We start from the raw sequence: 15,935 nt of genomic DNA on the forward strand, positions 1-15,935 counted from the left end.
ACTTGATCAAAATCAGTGACCCTCATGTCAAACCCTACCCTCCCTTGTAAGATTTTGTGATCTGTCTGTGCTGCCATTGCTTGAGCAGAGTCCTCTGCCGGGAGTGCTCCCAGAGGTCCGCCTTAATGAGCCAAATTCTGGAAGCGGCCAGCCACAGGTAAAACGGCGGAGAGCACGTGGAGGCTGGTGGCCGCTTTCACGTGACAGGAGTTTGCTCAAGTGTTGGGACGGCGCCACGGGGAGTGACCAAGCGACCAGCAGCATCCTGCTATTAACGCAGTTTGACATATTATTCCCAATGCTAGCCGGATTGTTTTTTACGACTTTCAGTCCCTCTTGCACAACGGGTCAGCACCCATGAAATTCCCTGTCGGGAAAGTAACTTTCCCGGAATCTCCAGGTATTTGCAGGCTGTATAGCGTATTTGCCAGCGTTGTAAAACGTTTCTTCTCTGAATCTGAGGTATCCCCACACTGCTGGATACTCGACAGCTTGTCATCATCGTAGCTGGTGTATTTTTTGGAAAGTTAGGTTCCCATGTGAAATGGTTTCTCACGCACGGTAAAAATAAGTGTCACGATTGGGAATCAGACGGTGACGCCAGAGACGTACCAGGTTGGAAGTAACTTCTGGCGGCAAACACTCTATAATGGGAGTTACTTTGACCCGTCTCCTGGAGGGAAACTGTGCGCCGATTTTGTGCTTGACGTGGAGGAATCTTGCCAAGTGCAATAGGTAGGATGAGTTTTAGAGGTGTCCACTTGTAGTTCTTTTTTTTTTTTTAAGGGACTTCGAAAAAGATTAAAGTTCATTCGGAGGCGGTGTTGGTCGTGTACGCCTTGTGGGCACTCAAATGAAGAGTTCGTACAGGGACAGCATGGTGTATGCACCAGAGAGTTAACTTCGTAACACTGAAGTGGATAGTTCGTTCGGGGATAGCGTGATGTACGCATTGGGCAATTGATTCCAGGACAAGGAGGTGAAGATACGGAGCAGGAGATTCTCGTCCGTGGGGGGCGATCGGGGTGAAGTTCAACGTTCGAGCATGAGCACGGGCGTCCTGGTCACGGACTTGCAGACTCTTTGCAGCGGCGAGCACTGGGTTCGCCCACGACTGGCGGTTGTCTATGGCGAGCATATCTGCAGCTCCGGCAAACTGGGAATTTTCCGTCTGGTTTTGTACAATCAGTATCGTGTTCTTTCGATTTGCATCACCAGTTTAATCAACGCTCCTTGCATAGCCTTTCAGTTTAGTGGTTCACAAGAACTGTCACGCAAGACAGAGTCAGTCATATAGCGTTACCGTTAATACACGGAGAGGCAGGCGTCACATAGAGAATGACATCCTATCATGCAACTATACCAATCGACCATTACAACTGATACAATTGAAACTTACAATTGTTTTCTTTAATCTGTTTCTGTGTATTATTTACTTTCAAAACCGTATTTCATACGTTTTTCTATTGTAATAAATCAGTCATTTCAATAAATAGGCTTTCTTAATTCAATAGAGAATGTACCTTGTTCATTTAATTAATTTGGTTTTTTGTGGGATATTTCATGATAGTTATTTCTTAAGGTTCACTTCTATGGCCAGATCTTATTCATAAGCTTTCAGATAGTCCGCTGCGCACGGGTTTCAGTCGTGTTTCTTAAGGGTGATTCTATGTTGGGGGTCATTCCGGGGCAGACTAATAAAGTTCTGCCATAAATTTCAGATGGCGATAGCGAATGTTCGAGGATCACAAGATGTTGAGATATACTTGGAAAAGGGCTGGAGACACTAAACGGGTCCAACTGGCTTACGTCACAGTCAGACAGGAATTCCGAAATCAGGTACTGTACTGTAAGGCGTATCCAGCAGCAGATTTAGTCTTAGATAACAATTTAGTAATGATGAAGGGCAAACTGAAGTATAAGAGATCGTCCGCAAGAACCACTGTGGAAACAACTGGGATACTTAAGTACTGAGGAAAGATGAGACGCATTTGAAATTTGCTAAAAATGTAGCTACTGCAATAAGAAATACCACAGGAGGCAATTCAGTTGATGAAGAGTAGTCACCTCTAAAAAGAGTTCAAGGATGAGCCAGATAGTAGCCCAATAGTAGGGGATTTTATTTAACTTTTTATTCACTTCCAAAAGGAGTAGTCACCTCTAAAAAGAGTGTAAGGATGAGCCAGATAGTAGCCCAATAGTACTGGATTTTATTTTACCTTTTATTCGCTTTCAAAAGGTAACATTATTTTTCCCGTTACAGACAAGCCTTGGCCAGCAGCGTCGGCTGCCTTTAATTTTTCCGTCACACGGTCTGGCAACAGCAAATCAGCAATCATCTCGATCACGCGCCTCCCTCATGTGCTGACAAGGTAACGCCATCTCTGCGACACTGAGTAGCCCGCTTTGCAAATTTCCATACTGCCCCCACGGGTTTCTCAGCTTCTGACCAATCGGGGCTGAGGAAGCCACGTGGCCGTGCTGGATGTACCTGGCTGCCCGCCACCAGGCTCGCTCTCTCGCTCGTGCGCCCTGCCCTTCCCGGTGCTGCGGCACCGCGGGCTTTAGCTTTCCAGACCCGATTTTCCTTAACTATGCGAACTACGTTTCAGCCCCGACTATGCTCTGGCTCGCCTCCCTAGGCCTGACTATGTGATCCTTTTTAAGGCAAAAGTGGCCAATAAAAGACCTATTACTTAAACTCTTCTTAATGGTTCATTCATGCCCACCGCCTTCCCATCCGATCGTCCTGCACAAGAGTACTCTACTGCATTGGCTCCTTACTTAGCTTGCATTTATCGCGAATCTCTTGTCCAACGTAAAGACCCGAGCGACTGGAAAAAAGCGCATGTGACGCCTGTATATAAGAAGGGTAGAAGGACGGATCCTCAAAATTACAGACCAATATCCTTAACATCGGTTTGTTGCAGGATGCTTGAACATATTCTCAGTTCGAATATAATGAGTTTCCTTGACACAGAGAAGTTGCTGCCCATGTATCAGCACAGCTTTAGAAAGCAACTCGTCCTTTTTTCACATGTTATCTTGCGAACCATGGATAAAGGATATCAGACGGACGCCATATTCCTTTACTTCCGGAAAGCGTTTGACTCGGTGCCCCACTGCAGACTCCTAACTAAGGTACGAGCATATGGGATTGGTTCCCAAGTATGTGAGTGGCTCGAAGACTTCTTAAGTAATAGAACCCAGTACGTTGTCCTCGATGGTGAGTGTTCATCGGAGGTGAGGGTATCATCTGGAGTGCCCCAAGGAAGTGTGGTAGGTCCGCTGTTGTTTTCTATCTACATAAATGATCTTTTTGATAGGACGGATAGCAATGTGCGGCTGTTTGCTGATGATGCTGTGGTGTACGGGAAGGTGTCGTCTTTGAGTGATTGTAGGAGGATACAACATGACTTGGACAGGATTTGTGACTGGTGTAAAGAATGGCAGCTAACTCTAAATATAGATAAATGTAAATTAATGCAGATGAATAGGAAAAAGAATCCCGTAATGTTTGAATACTCCATTAGTAGTGTAGCGCTTGACACAGTCACGTCGATTAAATATTTGGGCGTAACATTGCAAGCCGGCCGGTGTGGCCAAGCGGTTAAAGGTGCTACAGTCTGGAACCGCGTGACCGCTACGGTCGCAGGTTCGAATCCTGCCTTGGGCATGGATGTATGTGATGTCCTTAGGTTAGTTAGGTTTCAGTAGTTCTGATGACCTTAGAAGTTAAGTCCCATAGTGCTCAGAGCCATTTGAACCATTTTTGTAACATTGCAGAGCGATATGAAGTGGGACAAGCATGTAATGGCAGTTGTGGGGAAGGCGGATAGTCGTCTTCGGTTCATTGGTAGAATTTTGGGAAGATGTGGTTCATCTGTAAAGGAGACCGCTTACAAAACACTAACACGACCTATTCTTGAGTACTGCTCGAGCGTTTGGGATCCCTATCGGGTTGGATTGAGGGAGGACATAGAAGCAATTCAGAGGCGGGCTGCTACATTTGTTATTGGTAGGTTTGATTATCACGCGAGTGTTACGGAAATGCTTCAGGAACTCGGGTGGGAACCTCTAAAGCAGGCTGTTCCAGCTCGTCGGCTCCGTTGTGAGCCACGGAGCGCTCTCTGCTCCAGGGATCCGTGTCGCTCGCTGTGACCATTCTAGTGGGCCGGCACGCCGGCACGTGGCACGGCTGGCTGAGGCAGGCGGCAAGGCAAGCGTTTCGATGTGCCAGCTGCGTCTTACAAGATCGACAACCTCATATTGTTAGCTGCTAAGACGTGGTGACATGCTACCCAAGGAAATACGATGTTTGGGAAATAAATAAGTAACAACTGTATTACAAGAAATTGCATACTAAATTTATTGGGCCTCTGTAGCTTGACATTTTCTTTTGATTACAAGATCGGTAATATTAGGCGTCAAAGTGTTCGCAGCGTTAATGCGGAGGATGGCCTTCATTGTTGCATCTTGAAGAAACTATCGTTCCTTACTTTTTACTCTTTTCATTGCTCAGAAAGGCTGCTCACAACAATACGTAGATCCAAACATACACATGATCTGAGCGGAATTGTTGTGAAGCTTGGGAAATGTTTTTTGCTATAATGAACGATACCGTCGTGACAAATCCAACGTGTTGTAGTACCTCTCTTTCAACAAAGTTGAATTTTGCAAATCAATAATCTCCAATTGAAGTGACGATGACAAGTCATTGGGGGAAACAGAAAAAGGAATGCTGAACACATTAATTTCCATTTCCAAACTAGTGAGGTCTCGGAATCGTGTTTCAAACGACGTGATGAGCTGCTTTAACTTTACTTGGTAATCGCCGAAAGTAGCACCTTCAGGTACTTTTAAAGAAGCAAGGCGATTGAAGAACGTTAAATGTCCATTACTCATCTGCCTCTCAAATAAACGTAACTTTTCCACGAACGCTTTGATCTGGTAGTGCATGTCAACGATTAGCTGCCCTTTGCCCTGCAATGACAGATTTAAATTATTCAGATGCATAGTTATGTCAGCTAGGAACGCCAGGTCTGATATCCATTTTATATCTTTCAGACAACGCATTTCTTCCCCTTTCATTTCGAGAAAAAGGGATATTTCCTCACGAATGGAAAAGAAAACATCAAGAACTTTTCCCCGACTCAGCCAACGAACTATACTGCGGTAATTTATACCCCATACTCCGCTTCCATATCTTTCAGGAATCCTTTGAATTGGGAATGATTCATACCGTGATGCCGCACAAAATTAACACACTTCACGACATCTTTCATCAATCCACTTAGCTCTACTGTTTCAGCACACAGTGCCTCTTGGTGAATAAAACAATGAAGAGTCAAAATGTGTTTTCCGAATTCGTCACCGAGTTTATTTTTCAAACAAGAAGGAAAACCTTGGTGACGCCCGATCATTTGTGGTGCACCGTCTGTCGCTACAGAATGGAGCTTATCCCACTGCAAATTCATATTGTCCACTGATTCACAAACAGCTTCAAAAAGTCACGTCCTGTTGCGGTGTAATCGAGTGGTACCACATGCAAGAGTTCTTCAGTTACTTGCAGCTCCATGTCGACACCACGCACAAATACTGCTAGCTGAGCACATTCCGATATGTCGGTGATTCCGTCAAGCGCTAGCGAAAATGCAACAAAGCTCTCCGCCTTTTTCCTGAGCTGTGTCTCTAAATCCGCTTTCATGTCCAGGAATCCACGAGACATTGTTTCTACAGGCAAACCCCTTCAATTTCCGGCACCTTCCTTGGAAACAAACGTTCTGCAACTGCTACCATGCACGATTTTACGAGTGGTCCTACCGAAAACGGCTTGCCACTCGTCGCAATGATGTGAGCGACCCTGTAGCTTGCTCGAATTGCAGATTCAATAGTGTTTCTCCGCTCTCATTCACCTGAAAATTATAAACGCATTACAGAACACGAACTACGTTGCATGTTTTGATACCCTCCGTATTATGAAACCGTTTTTAAACTTACGTCTCCTGGTTTGTTGTTCTTAAGCCTGGCTACCATATCTCTGCGAGTAACGCCTTCTACCTGATCGTAGTGCACTGCGTGAAGACGTGTATAATGTCGTTGTTTATTGTACTTCTTCGCAGAATTAAATACTTTATGACATACAAGACACTGCAGACGACCATCCCTCTCAATGAATAGAAAGGTATCCTCCAATAGAGAGAGGCACAGGGCTCCCGCGGCTAGTCATAGCTGTCATTGAACATGGATTATTGCGACAGTTGCGGCTGCATGCAGCCAGGGGTCAGTGAGTTCGCTTTCCCCCTCCATGCGGGCTCCGAGCTGCCGCAGTGAGCGCTCCGGAGCCCTCCGGCTCCCTGGAGCTCGGTTGGAACAGCCTGCTCTAAAGGAAAGTAGGCGTTCTTTTCGTGAATCGCTACTGAGGAAATTTAGAGAACCAGCATTTGAAGCTGACTGCAGTACAACGTTTTTCTGCCGCCAATTTACATTTCACGGAAAGACCACAAAGATAAGATAAGAGAGATTAGGGCTCGTACAGAGGTATATAGGCAGTCATTTTTCCCTCGTTCTGTTTGGGAGTGGAACAGGGTGCAAATGGTTCAAATGGCTCTGAGCACTATGGGACTTAACTGCTGAGGTCATCAGTCCCCTAGAACTTAGAACTACTTAAACCTAACTAACGTAAGAACATCACACACATCCATACCCGAGGCAGGATTCGAACCTGCGACCGTTGCGGCCGCGCGGTTCCAGACTGAAGCGCCTAGAACCGCTCGGGCGTGGAACAGGGAGAGAAGATGCTACTTGTGGTACGAGGTAACTGCCACGCACCGTATGGTGGATTGCGGAGTAAGTACATAGATGTAGATGTAGATGTAGGAATCACAAATGTTGGACAGACAAACATATATTGATCAGCCAGAAGATTATGACCACCGACCTACTATTGGCATAAACCTGTCCAGGCGATAGCAGCGTCACCTGGCAAGGAATGACTGCTAGTCAGGCACACGTACGGTGAATGCAGTATCAATAAGCGTGCTGCCGTGTGTAGAATGTGAAGGGCGTGCGGTCTGTTTGAGTTTGACTGGTGGCCTGGAAGCTCGCCACGAGCATTTTGGAAACTGGATGACTTGTCAGGTGTTCGAGAAGTGCTGTGGTGAGTGTCTTCAACACGTGCCGAAACTGACATGAAAACACATCCAAACGTCGTGGGGTAGGGTGCCCATCTCTCATTACACATATCGGACATTGTACCCTGGACAGGCTGGTAAAACAGGGAGAGCAACGGGGATGGGACTAGCATCAGATTTTAATGCTGGGAAGAGTACAAGTGTGTATGAACATGCCATGCATCAAACACTCCTTACGATGGGCCTCCGCAGCCGACAACTCATGCATGTGCCAATGTTAACTCCATGACATCAGCTACTAGGACTGAAATGGGCACGTGACCATTGGCACTGGACGTTATCACAGTGGCAGAGCGTTGCATGATCTGATGAATCCCGATTCCTCTCTCATGATGTCGACGGGAGGGCGCGAATCAGTCGTCATTTAGGGGAACAGCTCCTCCACAGCTGCACTGCGGGACGGAGACAAGGCCGCGCGGGATTAACCGAGCGGTCTAAAGCGCTGCAGTTATGGACTGTGCGGCTGGTCCCGGCGGAGGTTCGAGTCCTCCCTCGGGCATTGGTGTGTGTGTTTGTCCCCAGCATAATTTAGGTTAAGTAGTGTGTAAGCTTAGGGACTGATGACCTTAGCAGTTAAGTCCCATAAGATTTCACACACATTTGAACATTTGAAACGGAGACAAGCTGGCAATGGCTCCATTATGCTCTGGGGAACATTCACGCGGGCACCCATTGGTTCAGTTGAGCTCATGCAAGGCACCATGACATCTAAGGAGTATCATACACTGGTTGCAGACCACGTACCCTTTATGAGGATTATGTTTCTCGACGACAGTGGCATTTTTCAGCAAGATAATTCTCCATGTCCCAAGGTCAGGATTGTGCTGGAGTTGTTTGAGAAAGACATTGGCGAGTTGCAATTGATGTGCTGGCCCACCAACTCACCACATCCGAATCCGACAGAACACATCTGGGATGCAACTGAACACGGCATCAGAGCTTATCGCCCCCTCTCCGGAATTTACGGGAACTGGGTGACTTTGTGCAGATGTGATTCCACCTGCCTCCAGCGACCTACCAAGGCCTCATTGCTTCCATGTCACGACACATCATCGCTGTTATCCGTGCCAACGGTGGACATATCGCCTATTAGGTAGGTGGTCATAATGTACTGGCTGATAGGTGTAAGTAAAAGGAAATTAACTGCAAGGTATCCTTGTATAACAGTTTAAATACTTCAGGTTGTCGACGGAAGAAGGAAGCACAAAAATGTTCATGGAAAGACGGGAACACAGTCACAAATCGCTTAGGAATGAAATAAATAGTAAGTGCAGGGCAGCCAAAGCGAAATAGCCGCAGGGAAAGTATGAAAAAATTGAAAAAGAGACGATCGTTGGAAGGACTGATTCAGCACACAGAAAAGACAAAACAGCCTTCGGTGAAACGAAAAGCAAGTGTAGCAACATTAAGTGCAATGGGAATGCTATTGTTAAACGCAGAGGAGAGAGCGGGTAGGAGGAAAGAGTTCACTGAAGGTCTGTATGACGTGATAGAAGAAAGAATTGGAGTTGATTGGAGGCCTTAGAGGATCCAGTATTAGAATCAAAGTTTAAAAGAGGTATGGAAGACTTGAGATAAAATAAAGCAGAAGGGATCGATAACATTCCACAGCAATTTCTAAAATCACCGGGGACGTTGCAATCAAACGATTACTCAAGATGATGTGTAGAATCTGTGAGACGGGCGACATACCGTCATACTTCCGGAAGAAAATCATTCACACATTTCCAAAACCAGCAAGAGCAGATAACTGCGACACCTATCTCACAAACAGCTTAATAACTCATGCTCCCAAGATGGTGACAAGAATAGTAAGCAGAAGAATGGAAAATAAAATTGAAGCTATGTTAGGTGACGATCAGTTTGGCTTTAGGAAACGTAAAGACACCAGAGAGACAGTCCCAGCCTAGCGGTTGATAATGGAAGCAAGACTGAAGAAAAATCATGACACATTCATAGGATTCGTAGACGAGGAAAAAGCGTTCGCTAATGTAAAATGGTTCAAGACGATCGAAATTCTGAGAAAAATAGCAGTAGGCTGTAGCGAACGACGAGTAATATGCAGTATGTACAAGAACCAAGAACGAAGTGCTCAGATAAAAAGAGTGTAAGACAGAGACGCAGTCTTTCACCGCAATCTGTGCATATAAGAAGAAAGGTTCAAGAGTGGGATTAAAATTGCAGGCTGAACGATACCCTGGTAAGTTTCGATTATGGCACTATTGTCCTCAATGAAGGTGAAGAAGTATAGGATCTGTTGAATGGAATGAACAGTCTACTGCGTACTGAGTATAGTCTGAGAGTAAAGCAAGGAAAGACGAAAGTAATGAGAACTAGCAAAAATGAGAATAGCGAAAAGCTTAACATCAAAATTGGTGATCACGGATTAGACCTATTTAAGGTATTCTGTTACCTTGGAAGCAAAATAACCCCTGGTGGACGAAGCAAGGACTTAAAAAGCAACTAGCACAGGCAAACAGGGCTTTCCTGCCCAAAAGTAGTCTGCTAGTATGAAGCATCTGCCTTAATTTGAGAAAGAAATTTCTTACATTTTACGTTTAGAACACAGCATTGGATGGCAGTCAATCATGGGCTGTGGAAAACCGGAACAGAAGGCAATCAGAGCGTTTGAGATTAGGTGCTACAAGAGAATGTTGAAAATTAGATGGACTGATAAGGTAAGGAACGAGGAGGTTCTGCGCAGAGTCGGCGAAAAGGAACTTATGGAAATACTGATAAGAGGATGTGACAGGATGATAGGACATGTGTTAAGACGTCAGGGATTATCTTGCGTTATACTAGAGCGATCTGTAGAGGGCAAAAACTGTAGGTGAACACAGAGATTGGAATATAGATAACAAATAATTGAGGATGTAGGACGCAACTGCTGCTCTGCTGTGTTGAGGCTGGCACAAACCAATCAGAGTGCAGATGGCTCAAAAAAGAAACAAAAAAGAGAAGAAAAAGAGAAAAAAATAGAAGACCAGAGATATTTCGGCCTTCATTGATGAAGGGAGAGAGGGTTATTTATTTACTTATTTATTCTTCTCAGTTACAGCCTACTATCTGAAAATCTAAATTAGGCCTTAAAAATTACTTTATTGGATAATAATAATAATAATACACTACTGGACATTAAAATTGCGACATCACGAAGATGACATGCCACAGACGCGAAATTTAACCGTCAGGAAGAAGATGCTGTGATATGCAAATGATTAGCTCTTCAGAGTAATCACACAAGGTTGGCGCCGGCGGTGACACCTACAACGTGCTCACATGAGAAAAGTGTCCAAGCGATTTCTCATACACAAACATCAGTTGACCGGCGTTGCCTGGTGAAACGTTGTTGTGATGCCTCGTGTAAGGAGGATAAACGCGTACCATCACGTTTCCGACTTTGATAAGGGTCGGATTATAGCCTATCGCGAATCCGGTTTATCGTATCACGACATTGCTGCTCGCGTTGGTCGAGATCCAATGGCTGTTAGCAGAATATGGAATCGGTGGGTTCAGGAGGGTAATACGGAACGACGTGCTGGATCCCAACGGCCTCGTATCACTAGCAGTCGAGATGACAGGCATCTTATCCGCATGGCTGTAACGGATCGTGCAGCCACGTCCCGATCCCTGAGTCAACAGATGGGGACTTTTGCAAGGCAACAACCATCTGCACGAACAATTCGACGACGTTTACAGCAGCATTGACCATCAGCTCGGAGACCATGGCTGCGGTTACCCTTGACGCTGCATCACAGAGAGGAGCGCCTGCGATGATGTACTCAACGATGAACCTGGGCGCACGAATGGCAAAACGTCATTTATTCGGATGAATCCAGGTTCTGTTTACAGCATCATGATGTTCGCATCCGTGTTTGGAGACATCGCGGTGAATGCACATTGGAAGCGTGCATTCGTCATCGCGATACTGGCGTACCACCCGGCGTGATGGTATGGGGTACCATTGGTTACACGTCTCGGTCACCTCTTGTTCGCATTGACGGCACTTTGAACAGTGGACGTTACATTTCAGATGTGTTACGACCCGTGGCTCTACCCTTTATTCGATCCCTGCAAAACCTTACATTTCAGTAGGATTATGCACGACAGCATGTTGCAGGTCCTGCACGGGCCTCTCTGGATACAGAAAATGTTCGACTGCTGCCCTGGCCAGCACATTCTCCAGATGTCTCGCCAGATGTCTCTGGTAAATGGAGGCCGAGCAACTGGTTCGTCACAATACACCAGTCACTGAACTGTGGTATCGTGTTGAAGCTGCATGGGCAGTTGTACCTGTACACGCCATTCAAGCTCAGTTTGACTCAATGCCCAGGAGTATCAAGGCCGTTACTACGGCCTGAGGTGGTTGTTCTGGGTACTGATTTCTCATGATCTATGCACCCAAACTGCGTGAATATGTAATCACATGTCAGTTCTAGTATAATATATTTGTCCAATGAACACCCGTTTATCATCTGCATTTGTTATTGGTGTAGCAATTTTAATGGCCAGTAGTGTATATATTATATATTTATTTCTGATACTTAAAAGAATACAATTACTTCCACTTCTTATTTCCGCGCCATAGGTTCCCACAGTATTTCGTCGTCGAGATTGGCCTAGTCAGATGCTGACGCTATCTGTGGAAATGCCGGTCAATCGACGGTTTCCGGGGTGTTATTTGGTTCTCCCTGTAGAGGTATGGGTGCCGACCGTGGTTCACATGCGGCCAATGGTTCGGCATCACCATGGGCACTTCAATGCAAGAAATCTCAGTGTCCACCGACTGCTTTATGAGGGAGGAATCTGGCGCTGATGAGGGCAGTTCCGAAGGTCACAGCTAGGAGGAGGGACGGAAGAGAGAATGGCGTGCGGTCACGGTAGGAAGTGTTTGACAAAATTCAGTTAAAGTAGAAATTATATTGAGGATGTAAGGAAGACGTGAGTATCACGGGTGAATAATAATCAAAGTACTGTGTTCACTTCAGTGTTCACCACAGCGTCCAACATCGCTGACAAAGATGGCGCACTGACTACTAAGTCTGTACATTGGCAGTTGGCGTCGAGAATGTTAGTGTTTAATAATAATTCGTAAATAAAAAACGAATGCAGTTGTGAGTTCCTTATGTAACTTAATCACCTACCCACAGATACCATATTACAGGTTTACATTGATGTCACCATGATGGGAATGATGCACATAACCAGGGTTCACCAAAATGCTACAGGTGAAGCAGAACATTATTGACATGTTCAGGAAGCCATCAATTTGGGCGTAAGGATCAGATGAAGACAATCTTCCAGTATGAAAACAATTGAATTCTCTATTCATTGCATGTCGCAGATACTTCTTTTAATATTAGAAGTAAGGTTACAGAAAAATAAATCCGTCCCCAACAAAGGGTTAAATGACAATAATATGGCTGTAAACAGTAAGAAAAGAGTATCCAGCAGTACTGCAATTAATTTATACTTGGACTTCAGCACCAGAATAAAACTAACTATTATTTTATTTCACTACTTTTCTGTATTGCTTGAAGTGCCCAACTTCTTCATCCAGTAAAAACTGCCGTATCTATCATCTATCCACTTCCATATTCAATAGGAACTCATAAGTACATAATGAACCAGAAGTCTGACTACGAATTATTTGTAGTTGGTGGTGGAGCTGTCTCCACCACGAATGAAGCACACGACTCGCATTGTTCAGATGCGCTCCGCGACAGAGGCTGTTATCGCCCGGAGGCCCTGGGCAGTTGACCCTGGGGTGTCTCTCCCACGCAGAGGAGAGAGGTGGCAGGCCGAGCGACGGGTCACAGCGAGGACCACGGGTCGTACGAAGGGCAGCGACGCAGAGGCCCTCGAGCACATGCGCGTCCGGCGTGAATCACTGCCGGCACACGACCCCCGGGTCGCATAGCGTTCTCGGTGCTGCGTAACGCTAGACGTCGATTCAACGTCATCTCCGGGAACAGCCTCCGCCGTTGAAGAAAGAAAAGGGAAGTAAGATCAGAGTTCAATGTCCCGTTGACAGCGCCATCATTGGTGACGTAACACCAACTAGAACTGGGAAAGGGTGGGATAGTAAATCGATCGTGCCCTTTTCAAAATAACCATACTGGCACTGCCTAGAGCGATTTAGTGAAATCACGGACAACCTAAATCTGGATGGCCGCATGAAGATTTGAAACGTCTTCCTCCCGAATTTATTTTACTTATTTACACCTCAAGTTCCATAGGACCAAATTGAGGAGCAAATCTCCGAGATCATGGAATGTGTCAGTACATGAAATTAAAACATAAAAGAAATAACAGACAAAAATAAAATGTTTATGAACCCGAAAAAAGTCAATCCAGAAGTTTAAGTAATCGCAATCAACAATACAACAAGAATGGGCTTACTTTTTCAAGTAACTCCTCGACAGAATAGAAGGAATGACCCATGAGGAAACTCTTCCGTTTCGATTTGAAAGCGCGTGGATTACTGCTAAGATTTTTGAATTCGAGTGGTACCTTATTGAAAACGGATGCAGCAGAAGAGCTAAGGAAGTCCGATCCAAATGCAGGTTTGATTTCCGCCAGGTATTAACTGAGTGAAAGTTGCTTATTCTTGGGAATAAGCGAATATTGTTAACAAGAAATGACAGTAATGAATATATACGTAGGTTGGAACTTAAACAGTGGAAACACAGCTGTGGAGACACTATGCAATGGAATCTACTATTGTCGCTGATATCACACGTTGTTGGCATACCTACCTTACCTCCGAGCAAATGGTTACCCCCGTCCCACGTCACCGGCGTGCCCACAGTCGAGGGAAACACAGTCACTAGTGAGCGAGCAGTGTAATGCTGTCACTATGTTTTCGAAACAGGAACAATGTAGTAGGATCAATATTGAATGTGCCAGAGGTCGTACAGCACGACAGTGTCATCAAGGCCTTCAAGAGGCTTGCGGGGAATCGGCATTGCCGTGCAAAACAGTGGCACGTTGGGTAAAAGCCTTCAACGAAGGTCGGCAAACTGTGGCAGACATGCATCGAGCAGGTCGTCCTAGCGTCTCTGAAGAAGTACTGCATGCTGTTGCCCCGTTGGTGGACAGTGAACGACGCCATACGATTCGTGAGCTCGCCCACGAAACCGGATTGGCGCATACGACTGTGCTTCGCATCCTGAAGGAACGCCTGGGCATGTGAAAAATTGCATCACGAAGGGTTCCGCATGACTTGACGGAAATGCAGAAATGGATGTGTTACGACGCTGCTCCGACGCACATGGGTCACATCGTACGAGCCAAAACCGAAGCGCCAATCCAACGAATGCCGCCATTATGGGTCGCCTCGAAAGTCGAAAGCGCGTCAAGTGTACGACTGTGTTGGTGTTATCCTAACGCATTGCGTACCTCCACGGCAGACCGTCAATGCATAGTTCTACTGTTCGTTTTTGGAGCATCACCTGCGACCGGCTTTGCGAAAGAAGCGGCAACACTTTCTGCGCTACCCACCCATCATTTTGCACGACAGGGCGCGTGCGCATACTGCGCAAGCTGTGGCTACTCTATACGGTCGATGGGACAGGGAAGTACTGTACCATCCACCATACTCCCCAGACTTAAGTCCCTGTGACTTTCATTTGATTCCGAAGATGAAGGAATCACTTCGTGGCATTCGCTTCACAACTGTTCCAGAGATTCACAGGCATCAGACCGCTCCATTCGTACCATCAACAGAACTGGCTCTGCTAACGGTATACTACGCCTTCCATATAGCTGTCAACGGGTTCTACGAAACGCTTGTGACTACTTTGAAGGACAGTAACAGGTGCAAACATGAAACTATTTTGTATCGGTTGTGAATAAATAGTTACCACTATTTAAGTTCCAGTCCTCGTATATCGAGATGCCAATGTCAAAATACCCAGACTCGTGAATAGGGGTTGACAAGAGGTTCGTGAACTCACACCACCTATTACCCGATCCGTCCGTTCCTGAGGCAAAAATATCCTTCTAGACTGGGAAGAGATACCCGAGAATATAATACTATATGACACTAGCGAATGAAAATAAACAAAGTAGACTAATTTTCGTGTCGAACGATCACTTACTTCAGACACTCAGACACCGTTCGAATAGTAAAAATGGCAGCATTAAGTCTTTGAACAAGATCCTGAACGTGGGCTTTCCACGACAGTTTACTCTCTATCTGAACACCTAGAAATTTGAACTGTTCAGTTTCACTAATCATATGCCCATTCTGTGAAATTAAAACGTCAGGTTTTGTTGAATTTTATGTTAGAAACTATAAAAATTTAGTCTTAATGTGATTTAACGTTGGTTTATTTACTACAAGCCATGAACTTAGGTCATCCACTGCACTTTTTGAAACCGAGCCAATATTGCACACAACATCCTTTACTACCAAGCTAGTGTCATCAGCAAACACAAATATTTTAGAATTACCCTCAATACTAGAGGGCATATCATTTATATAAATAAGAAACAGGAGTGGCCCCAACACTGATCCCTGCGGCATCCCCTACTTGACCATACACGAATCAGACCCCACAACACAGCCATACTCAACATTGTGAATAACGACCTTTTGCTGTCTGTTGCTAAAGTAAGAGGTGAACCAATTGTGAGCTATTCCCCGTATTCCGTAATGGTCCAACTTCTGGAGAAATATTTTGTGATCAACACAATCAAACTCCATAATTAAATCAAAAAATATGCCTTTTGTTTAAC

This window comes from Schistocerca cancellata, chromosome 5 (assembly GCF_023864275.1).
Source record: "Schistocerca cancellata isolate TAMUIC-IGC-003103 chromosome 5, iqSchCanc2.1, whole genome shotgun sequence".
Lineage (NCBI taxonomy): Eukaryota > Metazoa > Arthropoda > Insecta > Orthoptera > Acrididae > Schistocerca > Schistocerca cancellata.